Source organism: Lytechinus variegatus, chromosome 9, assembly GCF_018143015.1.
Source record: "Lytechinus variegatus isolate NC3 chromosome 9, Lvar_3.0, whole genome shotgun sequence".
Lineage (NCBI taxonomy): Eukaryota > Metazoa > Echinodermata > Echinoidea > Temnopleuroida > Toxopneustidae > Lytechinus > Lytechinus variegatus.
Genome location: NC_054748.1, coordinates 37765721 through 37777815, shown reverse-complemented (window position 1 = coordinate 37777815; position 12095 = coordinate 37765721). Strand labels below are relative to the sequence as shown.

Here is a 12095-nt window from a genome sequence, read left to right as displayed (position 1 = left end):
ATGTGCTCAAGGCTCTCCTATATTACCCCCGCTATGCTTGTGTACATGGTGCTCACATAACTTTTTGAGGAATTACTTCCTACGGTTATCCATTCATCTCACCTGGGTTGAGATCAGCGATATACGGGTAAATTTCTTGCTGAATGAAAATACGCAAATCGAACCCACGTCCTCAGATAAAAGGACGAGAGCTAACACCACTAGACCATGACACCCCCATACAAGAGTCTACGACACCATGTAAAGGAATGGTTTACTCAACATTGGTTAAAAAGGATAAACATATTTGTTGGGTAAAATTCATTTTACGTTCTACCCAATGTTCTGTAAAAATCACCCATGAAATGTGTTTATTTTACCCAAGAAACATGTCCAACACTGCTAAACTTTTTACCCAACCTATTCAATAATTGAGATCAGCTAAAATGTAAACGATTTATACAACAATTAATTATTATAGTGTGATATCAATATAAAAAGGACGTCTTACCTTACAGAAAACTACTGTGGCTGAGAATAGTCAGATCGTAACAAAAAGAGTACAACCAGGGATGAAGACGAAAATCAGCAATATGAACTTGGAAAGAAGTCAGTACTCATTTCAGGCAACAACGCTACAACCCCCACACCTCATTGGCGCGTAAATAGGGTCGTGTGCAATCAAATGAATAGGAGGCGTGTCTTCTAAAGTTTACGGTCATTGATTGGCTGAATGATCCTGACGACGTAGATAAACATTCGTTGGCAATTGTAACATGATATCGTGATTTCAAAAGAAGTGCATGTGTATACAAACACAGACATGGAGTCATGGATATAAATAGCTGTTTTCGCCTTTGTTAAGGCACCCATCTAACTAGGATGGCAATCATGGCGACCATGGCGATCTGTGTAAATCCTGCAAAGCGTAGCAGAATCTTCCTCAAATTCTATTTTTAGCCTGCGAGGCGATTGCACTGCAACTTCACTGCGACGGACCTGCGCTGAAGGCGATGGTAATACGCTGATAGTACGACGCTGCCACTCTCTTGCCACGATTTGAGGGAGATGTGATGCGCTGCTTCTGCGATCAAAGCGACCGTACAACGAGGCTCATACGCTAATTAGGACCTCGGTACGGTGGTGCTACGAATGGAGCGATTGTGTTACGTTCATGATGGGCTCTTGAAACGATTTCAAGCAATCGGCATATTAATCGCGGCACATGAGACATTTTTCAGTCGATTGCCAACCTCCGACCAAGATGGATGTCCAGAATTTGGTTGGACTTATACATCTTAGCATTCTACAACAACATCAGTTAGAAGTTGAATACGAGGACATGAGAAGGAGGAGGTAAAAAAGATACTGGGTCCGATACTGGCTGTCACTTAAGTCATAATATACAATATATATTAAAATTTCATTCAAAAGATGTCGATGAGCCTAATAGTTAATATGAGGGATGCATCCAGAATTTCATAAAAGAGCCTAAAAATCTTTGATATTCTGTTTATTTCTTTCCACAAAAGTTAGTCACTCAAAACTGTTAGGTAAATTCCTTTCAAATTTGCTGACAAGAAGTAGTCTACTGATGTGAGAGCACTCATAAAATGGGGGGGGGGGCACAATGCCAGAATCCCCATAAAGTGTGCTTTCCCAATCAATACATAAGTGATCGAATCATTAACAAAATTTTAATATTGTCTACTGTCACTGTAGTTAGAATTCAATCAATTTTTTAAACATAGTCAATTATATATTTTGGCAGAGGTAACCCATTTCGTCATCAAGACATGTGAGCGTCTTTTTTTCTCTCTTTCCAGCTGGCTCAGCAGTAAGATTTTCATCCTCCTCCTGTACCCCCTCCTCCTCTTCCTCCTCCTCCTCCTCTACCACCACCATAACCTCTTGTTCTTCCTCTTGGACCGCCGGCATAACAGGGGTAGCTTGGGCAGCTTCCCCTTTTTGGTCCTTTTTCTGGGAGGTATATTTGAAAACGTCGTGGTGTCGCCTCGTAATCTGTTGAAAATGTAATAATCCGCCACCATCGGCACGGCGTTTTATAGCAGCGCGGACGGTCGCTGCTCAATCGCTGCCCAGTCATCAGCGGCGCAGCAAAAGCGCAACGCGAATGCCTGCAGCGGGCTGAGAACGTGTGCCACATGCCACCCAAAGGGAAAGCGTCGCGGTGGAAACGGTGTGAAGCGTGTCGAGCGCAAGGCAGTCGCCTTGTAAACGGGAGCAGCGTAGCAGAATTGTCTTGGGAACGGGCCTGAAAACATGGGCGATCGGTGCCGCTTTTAATGCGCTTCTACTACGCTTTATGCGTTGGAGCTCCGTTACAGCTACGAATATGTCGTTTGTAACACGCTCACTCGATTGTGATGCGCTTTTGCACCTCCGCGATCTCGCTACGTAAGTTTTGAACATGTTCAAAATTTTGTGGCGACCAGGAAGATGGTGGCGATCCTTGCCGCTTCAGAAAAGATCAAGGTACGACGGAGAAGGTTGAAAAGATCAAGCCACGATCAAGCTACGATATACCACGCTTTGTCGATTTTTGACGATCGCAGCGGAATCGCCATCTAATGAGATGGGGTATAAAGGAGAAGTTTATCCTGAAGAAAAGTTTGTAGTAAAAATACCAGGAAAAACATCAATTCCATTCCATCGCAAATGATATCACCAATCATAGTTGACATTCTGATGACTTTTTAAATCTGCGATGGATTTTCCTCCATCCTACACCAATATTTCTATCATTTTATTTTTATTTTTTGCTATTTACACAATAAACTTTTTGTCAGGCGAACTTCCCCTTTTTGGCGTAATATTAAAGGGGTATGATTCCAATCATATTCTTTCTGTTCTGATATAGGGATAAGGAATCTATTAAGCGTAAAGAATGGTAAGAATTGTAAACTCAGAACTCATACATGCAACTGACTGGATTAAGGCAAATAAACTATCACTTTATCTACAAAAGACGAATTTTATGTGTTTTTTTTAGTATTTATACCTGATAATCTTATTTTTTATAACACTGTTTTTGAAAATGTTTCAGAGACCAGATTTTGGGGGGTTAATATTGATAATATACCACCATGGAAACCACACATCGATAATGTATGCTAAACAATTTCAAGAAACATCGAAATCAACAAACTCATATATTTTTTTCTCATCTCTCACTGTACTTAAACTGTATCATACACTAATGTTACCATACATTTATTATGGTATTTTGGTATGGGGTTGTGCGATCAAAACACAATTAAAAAGAATAGGCCTACTGTTGCTGAAGAAGAAGGCCCGTAGAATATTTTGTCATACCCAATTCAGATCCCATGCAGATATGCTATTTTTCCAAAATATTCTCATAGTGAGCGATTCATATTCATTTTTGTCTCAAATTGGCTTTCGTTTCCTGGAAAACTGGTTTTAGCTTCAAATCGGTTTTCTGTGCAAATTGACTTTCGTTTCCCGGACAAGCCCCCAAAATTATTTGCTACGATAGTGCAACAAATAACAAGGAAGATTTAATTTTATATCTGATTTCCCTTTTATAAGTACAGGAAATAACTAACCATATAAAAACAAAATAACAAAATGATAGCGGTCTTACATATCTTGAAGAATCAGTTCTGGCAATTAATCCAAATGATAGTATCCAGATAAAAGTCAAAGTTGGTTGGCGAAAAAAATAAAAGAAAACAGAACAGAGAAAAGGAAACAAGAAAAACAAGAGGTAGAAAAGAAAGAAAAATAAGAGAAAAAAGACAAAGAAAACGAAAGTTAAAAAAATGGAAAAAATAGAAGGAAAAACAGAAAGTAAAATAGAAAAAAAGAATGATGGGAAAAGGGTTTTCATCATCTCAAAGAAGGCTACAAATTAAAGCAGTGGCAAAAATAGTCATTTTTTATTAGTTGCCAACACACAACAAGACAGAAGAAGAAGAAGAAAGGAAAGAAACGGAAACAGAAAAATAAAAATAAAATAAAAAGAATGAAAAATAAGTAAAAAATAAAATAAAAGAAAAGAGAAAAGAGGTAGAAAAGGGAGGAAGACAAGTAAGAACAGAAAAGAGGGAAAAGGGACAAGGAAAAATATAGGAAATAGGAAGAGGAACAGAAAAAAATAAAGGAGAAAGATATTGAAAGAAAAAAAAAGCTTTAAAAGGCAGTGGCAAAAATAGTCATTTGTTGACTGGTTGAGAACCAAACCAAGCAAGAATAGGAAAAAGACCTCGATTTCCCACGCCTGTGGTGAGATAGAGAATCGAGTGAATCAAATTCATGGATGCTCTGTCCTTCCCTTTATGAACACAGACTTACATACTGCATGGGCCAATTGCACGAAAGGGTCTTTTTGGGAAGCAAAATTGAACATTTGTAATGTAAAAATACAAATAAAACAGAGGTGTGTCCCCTCTTCTGAACTTAAAGCCCTTTTTGGTATGATTTGTGGTTGAAAACCTTCTTTTTTTTGTGGTTCTAATGTTTTTTGGGGGTTACGAAATATCCTTTATTTGTGGTTGAAGCCCTTTTTGGGGCTTGCCAATTCTTTTCGGGGACGAAATATCCTCCGAAAAATTTGCCCCCCCCCCCCTTTGGAAAATCCTGGGGCGGTATTCTGAACATTGTCTTATCTCCATATTTTATCTTATCTCAGAGATATGACAAAATCGGTATTCTGGTGGATGTCATAACTTTTGTCACAAAAATTGTCATAAATTTTGTCTTATCTCTTTGGCGCGCACCAAAAATACGCGGCTTTGATGCGCGTAATCCTTTTATACAAGCAAAAGATATGACAAAAGTTATGACAGGGGGTAGCAGTCATAAATTTTGTCATATCTTTTAGTACCAAATATCCCGATACCCTGCCGACTGAATGTCAAGCATATAACGATATCATTTAGATTAGATTGTGGCATAAGTTTCACTCATCATCCACGACAATTTTTAGAATCATTTTGTCATGCTACAATTAGTTAGGCCCTATTATTAATTTCTCCCTTTTTTCTCTGTTTTCCTTATTTTTCTACTTCTCCTCTAAAATCCTTCACAGCTCCCTGTCTCTCTTTGTAATTAAGCGCATCAATATTCGCGTAGTTGCGCGATGCCAGAAACAGAATTGGGGATATCCCCTACCTGTCACGGGGCATTCCTATTGGCTAGAAGGGCTCCCACTGGGAACTAACGATGATTTTGATTGGATTGCTTCCGAAAAAGATGGGCGGGAACTTTGAGAGATATGACAGGGAAAAGACAATGTTCAGAATACCGATTTGTGACAATCATAGCGGTGTCACATCTCGGAGAGAAATGACAAAATTTATGACAAAAGTTATGACAGAGTTACAGAATACCACCCCTGGATTCACCCCTGGCAAGAACGGTCTTTCGTGTCGCCCATTTATTATGATGCGCCATGTGAAACGCATTTTAAATAAATTACCTGCAAACATATTTCATTCATCTATTTAAGTGAACAAACCCTTTGTTTATAAAATGATGTGATATATCATGAAATTGTATCCAAATTGCTAACAAATTTTATATGTTAGCTAGCATTTATTCATACATTTCAGAAATATCCCACATACAGCGCACCACAAAAGATGGGCGACATGAAAGACGGTCCTAGAAAAGACCTTTCCGTGCAATCGGCCCCATATCAACTGCTAAAAGTCAATTGCTGTTTATACTCACCATCTCCAGACCAGGAGGTCTCTTTCTTAGATTCACACGATAGCATTATGCTCAACAGAGGAACACCCTTCATTGTTATTATTTTCTCTCCATATACATTATGCTCTAAAGTGGAATATACGGAAGTCATGCAGTCATGGTTGTATAGTTTCAAGTAGAAAAGCTTAATAGAATTTCTCGAGTGAGTTTAATAGCAAAACTGTACTATAAGCTACGCGATTTCAATATTTCCCCCTACATTAATTATGTATTTGCAACATTATTTCAAATGTAATTTGAATTGTATTGTTCATAATAATTTGGGATGTAAAACTGTATTTTATTTGCTGCTGTGGTAATAAATAAAATTAAATTTACCGCCCTCCCACATGGTGAAAAGATCGTAATTTGAATGATGATTCCAGTGAAAAATAAAGCTAATGACGAATATTTAGCACGTGTGAAACCAAACTAGAACATAATCAGAATCATGACTGCTAATCACAGTCACGATTACAATATAGCAATCATCATTACGATTATGATTCAAGATTCACATGCGAAAAAACCCTATTATAATTTAAAGATTATTTGTTTCATTTATCTAAAATCTAAATTCATTATAGGAGAAAAAGAAGAAGAAAAAGAAAAAAAGAATAAATTACGCTGTGTGAACATGTTGAAATATACAATAGAAAATTATCATGGGACTTTTCTCACGTGAATCTTGAATCACCATTTTAATGATTCGTGACTGTCATTAGCGTTCGTGATTCTAAGCTTGTTCTAGTTTGGTTTCACGCGTGCTAAATAGTCGTTATCAGCCGTAATTTTCACTGGAATAATCATTCAAATTACGATTTTTTACCGTGTGAAAGGGTGATATTCATGGGTAAACTTCATAATTTAGAATTCAAGATTGAAAGAGTTGGAACCCTGACAAAACGACAGAAGTGCGGATTTTTCATTTTCATACAAACCCTCTTCTCAAGCATGAAATGTGACGAGAACGCCTCATAATACAATCCTCAGTTCTGGCATACGATTATTATTATGAAAATTATTACTTTTATTGCAACGTCTACGGTATATAGAGCATGTTTAAAGCATTCACACGTTTTAAGAAGCTGTTACAGATCACTTAACAGAAAGAGGAACTTGCTCGGAAAATTTCTGAAATATAGTTCATTGTATTCAGCTCTAACCCGCCCAAAATACCAATTTTGACGTCACTGACGCTTGTTTTGCAACTTGAAGGCCGACTGTTGTTAGATCGTTATGCGAACGACAATGGCATACTAGTACACTGAGAAAATAAATGCTATTATCATTATTATTGTTATCAATTTCTCATTGCATGAGACAAGCGGGGGAAAAAATATCATCTGTGCTTGCAATGGGAACTTTTCCAAAGGGATAGCCGGTCTCATATTGATATAAATTGAATAATGGAGGACGTTAAAAAAAAAACCCCAATATTTTCATAAAATGATTTAGAAAATATCTTAGGTATTAGAGGAAATTACACCAGAAAACTGCACACAATCAATGTCATTAGTATTATTGGTATCATCATTCAATGGGGTATATAGCAAGCTCGTATTAGAGGAAGTTAAAGTAAGAAAATACCACTGTTTTCAGGAAAGAAATGTAAGAATGAAGCAGTTACGGTGCTATCCTACAAGGGAGCAAGGGTCCACCACCCTATTTAATTTGTCAAGTTGTGAAAATAGGCGAAAAAGCAGTAGGAAATGGGGGGGAATAAAAGACAGGTATTGGCGTTTGTCACGCCGTGTAACGCTGACCCTTAATAGTTAATTGAGAGGGGAAATGACGTAATCATTTTGTCGCCTTAAATCTTAACCCCCCCCCCAAAAAAAAAAAAAAAAAGAAATAATAAAATACCCCGTTGTTACCATTGAGCAGTTTTATGCAGGACATTTCTTGTTTAGTGTTCTGCTTTATAAAATTACAAGATGGTTTCTACTCCAAGTAATATTGTTATTGACTAACTGTAAAAAAAAATTGTACACAGTATGAAAATACAAAATGATGAATTATAAAGCAATACGAAACTGGGAGTAAGGATATTTTATCAAAATCTCACTCGGCATATCAAACTATGAACTTCTTAAACAACGAAGGCCAGGGCTCGCAGAACGCAATAAAAGTGCGGGCGGGTGAGTTCATAACCAAAAATGTCAAGAAAGTCAAGACAAACTTTTTGGGGGTCCGATGTTCTCGAATACATGTTATTTCCATTCTATTCATGGACATACTTGCCCGTATTCTGAGGTCGGGTTTAACTTAAACTCAAGTTTAAAGTTGTGGTTAAGTATGGGAAGCCAAAAGTATCAAAATCTTAGTTTAAGTTGTGCGTTTCGTACGTTTAGTCTGCTCTTTCCTGGCTCATCGAAGGTTAAAACAACAATCTATTAAACTTCCTAGATAATTATGAATGATTTAAGAACCAAATGAGCTGTAACATCATATCTCTACTGTTAGTGATTTATGTAACAATTGGCCATCCATACCTAAACCACAACTTTAAACCTGAGTTTAACTTAAACCCGACTTCAGAATACGGGCCACTGTATCTCATTGTAGATTGAACTGAGGTGAGCGAATGTAAACACTAGTAAGATGAACATGATCAGATGGCCACACGAGTTTTCATCAAAATGAACAGTAGAATCCACATAAAACGCCAAAATAACAGCTTACCTACCATGCCTACGACTGCTCTTTTAAACAAACCACGCCCCACAACACAGTATTTGTTGTATGCCCAGATCATCGTAAGCACAGTGTTTACTACTTACTGTAGTACAGTAAGTAGTACTGTTTACTACTTACTGTAATATCCAAATGGTTAAAGAATACGATGAAGGGGGGTTAAAGATGACTTGCCTCAAATCGATTATTCAAGCTCAGAAAATGAAATGGGTTTCGAGACTTTTCTCTTCAACTTCGAAGGGCTGGAAAGGTATATGTTTAGAATTGTTGTCACCTGTCGGTGGAGAATACATTTTTTATTGTAATTTTGATATGAAATATTTGAATATTGAAGTGTCAAATTGGTTGATGGACATTTTACAAACATGGGGTTTATTGGAAAGGAAAATAGATATTACCAATGAGTTTATATGGAACAATCAATATATCACATTTAAAGGAAAATCTATCTATAGACCAAACATAAAAGAAAAGGGATTCACCAAAATTACTGATATGTTAGATGAATTTGGACGCCCACTACGCTGGAGGGAAGCGAAGGAAAGGGGGTTAAAGTTTACTGAGTATTTTGAATTGTTAGATTGCTATAAAATAATGCCAGGGAAATGGAAAGTTTTCTTTTTACAACAAGACTACCATCATCTTGTAAAAGAACCTGAGGATTTCCCTTCTCTTTTCTGTGAATCTGCATTTAGACAAATTCAGAATATATCGACAAAGCAATTTTATCGCACTTTTTTAAACATTAATAACTCTGAAACCTCCAAGGTGTTTACTCACTTTAATCAACTTTACAACATCGATAGGCAACAGACTTCCAAATTGTTCACTCTTCCATTACGAATCACTATTGACACCAGACTTCGAATCACACACTATAAAATTTTAAATAACTTAATACCTACAAATGAATGGCTCACAAAAATAGGAAAGAAGACCGATGCATTATGTTCTTTTTGTAATGCGACACCCGAGACATTAGATCATTTATTTTTTGTATGCCCTAAAATAGCATCCTTTTGGAATGCGTTGCGTACGAGAGTGACTGACTTTAGTCCTAATTATTTCCTTTCACGAGAAACTGTTTTATTTGGATTACTAGAACCACTTACTCCATCCACCTTAGCATTTAATTTTCTAATTTTACTTGGTAAACAATTCATTTTGCGATGTAAATACCAAGAGACTCTCCCTAGTTTAAAACAATTTAATTATTATCTTTTATCTTATAAAGTTACCGAAGAAATTATTGCAAAAAAGAAAAACAAACTCAGTAAACACAATGTAAAATGGCAAAACATAAACAAGTATTTTTCCATTGCATAAATTGTAACCACTGTAGATTCATATTTTGTGTTATCCTTTTTTGTGACTTTGTTTTATCTTCTGTTCATGTTGTAGTGGTGCTTCCAGTCATGTTAATACATGAAAATGTCATATTTTTTTGTTGTTGTTGCGCTATACCCCGGCGATGCCGCCAGGTCGACTCTGGACCGTTAGGTATGGCCGTACCCTCCCTTTTTCTGTTAATGGATCGTCCTGTCGGCAGCGCTGGGGTACAATTTTCTTGTAAATTAAGATTATGTTGTATGTACTTATACAATGTTCTTTTTTATTGAAGTGCAACGATACGTTTTGTATATTTTGATTATTTTTTATGACGAATAAAAACTGCAAAGATAAAAAAAAAAAGTAATATCCAAATATCGTTACCATAACGACCATGAACCTATTTATCTACTCTGTAGGTCTAGAGATGTGTGAAATGGCAGTAAAGACCTGTCAGGCATTCAGTCTCCTGTGTGCATCTTCTACCAGCAAAGGATCGTCTCAAAATACACCGTTATGGTGGTACTCAAACGTCTTTCAAGGTTAATTGATTCTATTTTGATGCAATATTGGAATAGCTAGGTGGTGCACTGTGATATATTGATATCAGTTCATTTAGAATACAAATTAGATACATGTATTAGGATTCAAATAAAGAATGGAATTTGGGTCCTCAATATATTTCTTTTTCAACCACGATTGGCGTAAAATAGAGAGAAAGCAAGTACAAAGTGTGGAATAAGAAAAAGAACGTCATAAAATCACATATATGTTCTTTCTGTAATCTGAAAACTGACACGATCGAGCATTTATTTTGAAGTTGTGCAATTACACGAGAGTTTTTGGAGACGGTTTGGAAAAGAGCTCACATGTTCCCACACCCAATATGTTAACGGTATGTTCATTGTTGTTATGTTATTCTGTGAATTTTATTTTTGTTGCAAGAATTGTCTAGTTATACAATTATCCGTTTTAACAGACAAATAAATGAAATGGAATTATTCATATATGCTCATATTCTGCAGTCAGTTCTAATTTGTACTCCGGTATTAAAGGTATAGTGTATGATTGGTTGATCTCAGACAAGGGCAGTGAAAAATATTAACTAATTTGGTATGAGATCAATTTTGTTTGTAATGATAATTTTAGTACATTTAGTTATGATTCATGCCAAAAAAATTATCAATATACTATGTTTGTTATGTTATGGAAAATGTATTCTATACGAATGATGTAATTGCAGAAGTAAACAATAAAATCAAATCAAATCAAATCAAAATTCTGTCATCTTACGTGTTCTTGCCAAACGGTGCGGTGGACGTTCTTTTGTATGTCGAGCTAGCATGAAGTCCTACTCAATTTTCCTTTAACCAATCATTGCCAATATCATCACAAATTCAACACATAAAAGGTTTAACAGAAACTAATCTACATGAATTTTCAAAACGAATTAAAACAGGACAATGAATGAACAAGACGACAAATTAACAAACTTTAAGACTTACATCAAATATAATCAGAGAATCTAATACTAGAAAATTGTATCTTGCCTCGGAACGTTGTCGAAATGAACCACACCCCAAAATATTAGTTGCGTAGTGAGATCATCGCAGTCGCAGTGTACATAATTCTACACTTCTATAGACTTGCGTATGACTGGTGTTTGACCCTGCCATAGCGTTACCATGACGATGGTAAACTATGGCCATTTTATCGAATCTATATTGATGCCTTCCTTGTCTGCGCGTCGTTGATATTTATATATTATATATATGTGTATGTGTGTGTGGGTGTGTGGGTGTGAAGTTATACATGTACAACAGCTTTGACAGCTCTTTTATTTTCAATCTTGTGTGAAAGAAATGGACGAAGATACATATAATATATTATATACATTAATCGCAATACAGGCTAGACTGGCGTAAACCACTTAGTTTGTGTTGTTCTTCATCGCTTGGGAACCAATATTTACTAATTCGCCCCTAGGCGACAAAGTAATACACAATTGAGTATACCGGGTTTAAGGGAGGGGGGGTGGTTTTATTAACAGATTTTAAGAAGGGTCGATTTAAGTTTTGTCATTTTTTCAACTGATCTTATTTCCTTTTTTGTCAGTAATCTCCACGATGTACATCAAAATTGTACACAGAACATCGAAATTCTGGTGCGAAATTTAATCCACCCGGCCCGGGCACCTAGCCTTTTTTTCTTTTCTGAGCCCCCGGATATAACATCTAGGTGTCCCCGGCGCCTGCTAATGACGAGCCCTGTTAATATGCAATAATTCTGAAAAAAATCTTTAAAATATACTAATCTATGCTTACACACGTACACACTAACTATCTCTCCCATCC

General features: G+C 36.4%; 1 long non-coding RNA gene across 1 annotated transcript; it reads right to left on the bottom strand.

Annotated features, from left to right (window-relative positions):
* Nucleotides 1-490: 490 nt before the first annotated feature.
* Nucleotides 491-3722, bottom strand: LOC121420950. The gene is made up of 2 exons (XR_005970908.1): nucleotides 2628-3722; nucleotides 491-718 (listed from the first exon to the last, which is right to left on the bottom strand). It is a non-coding gene; the product is annotated as an uncharacterized LOC121420950 (long non-coding RNA).
* Between the last annotated feature and the right edge of the window lie 8373 nt (nucleotides 3723-12095).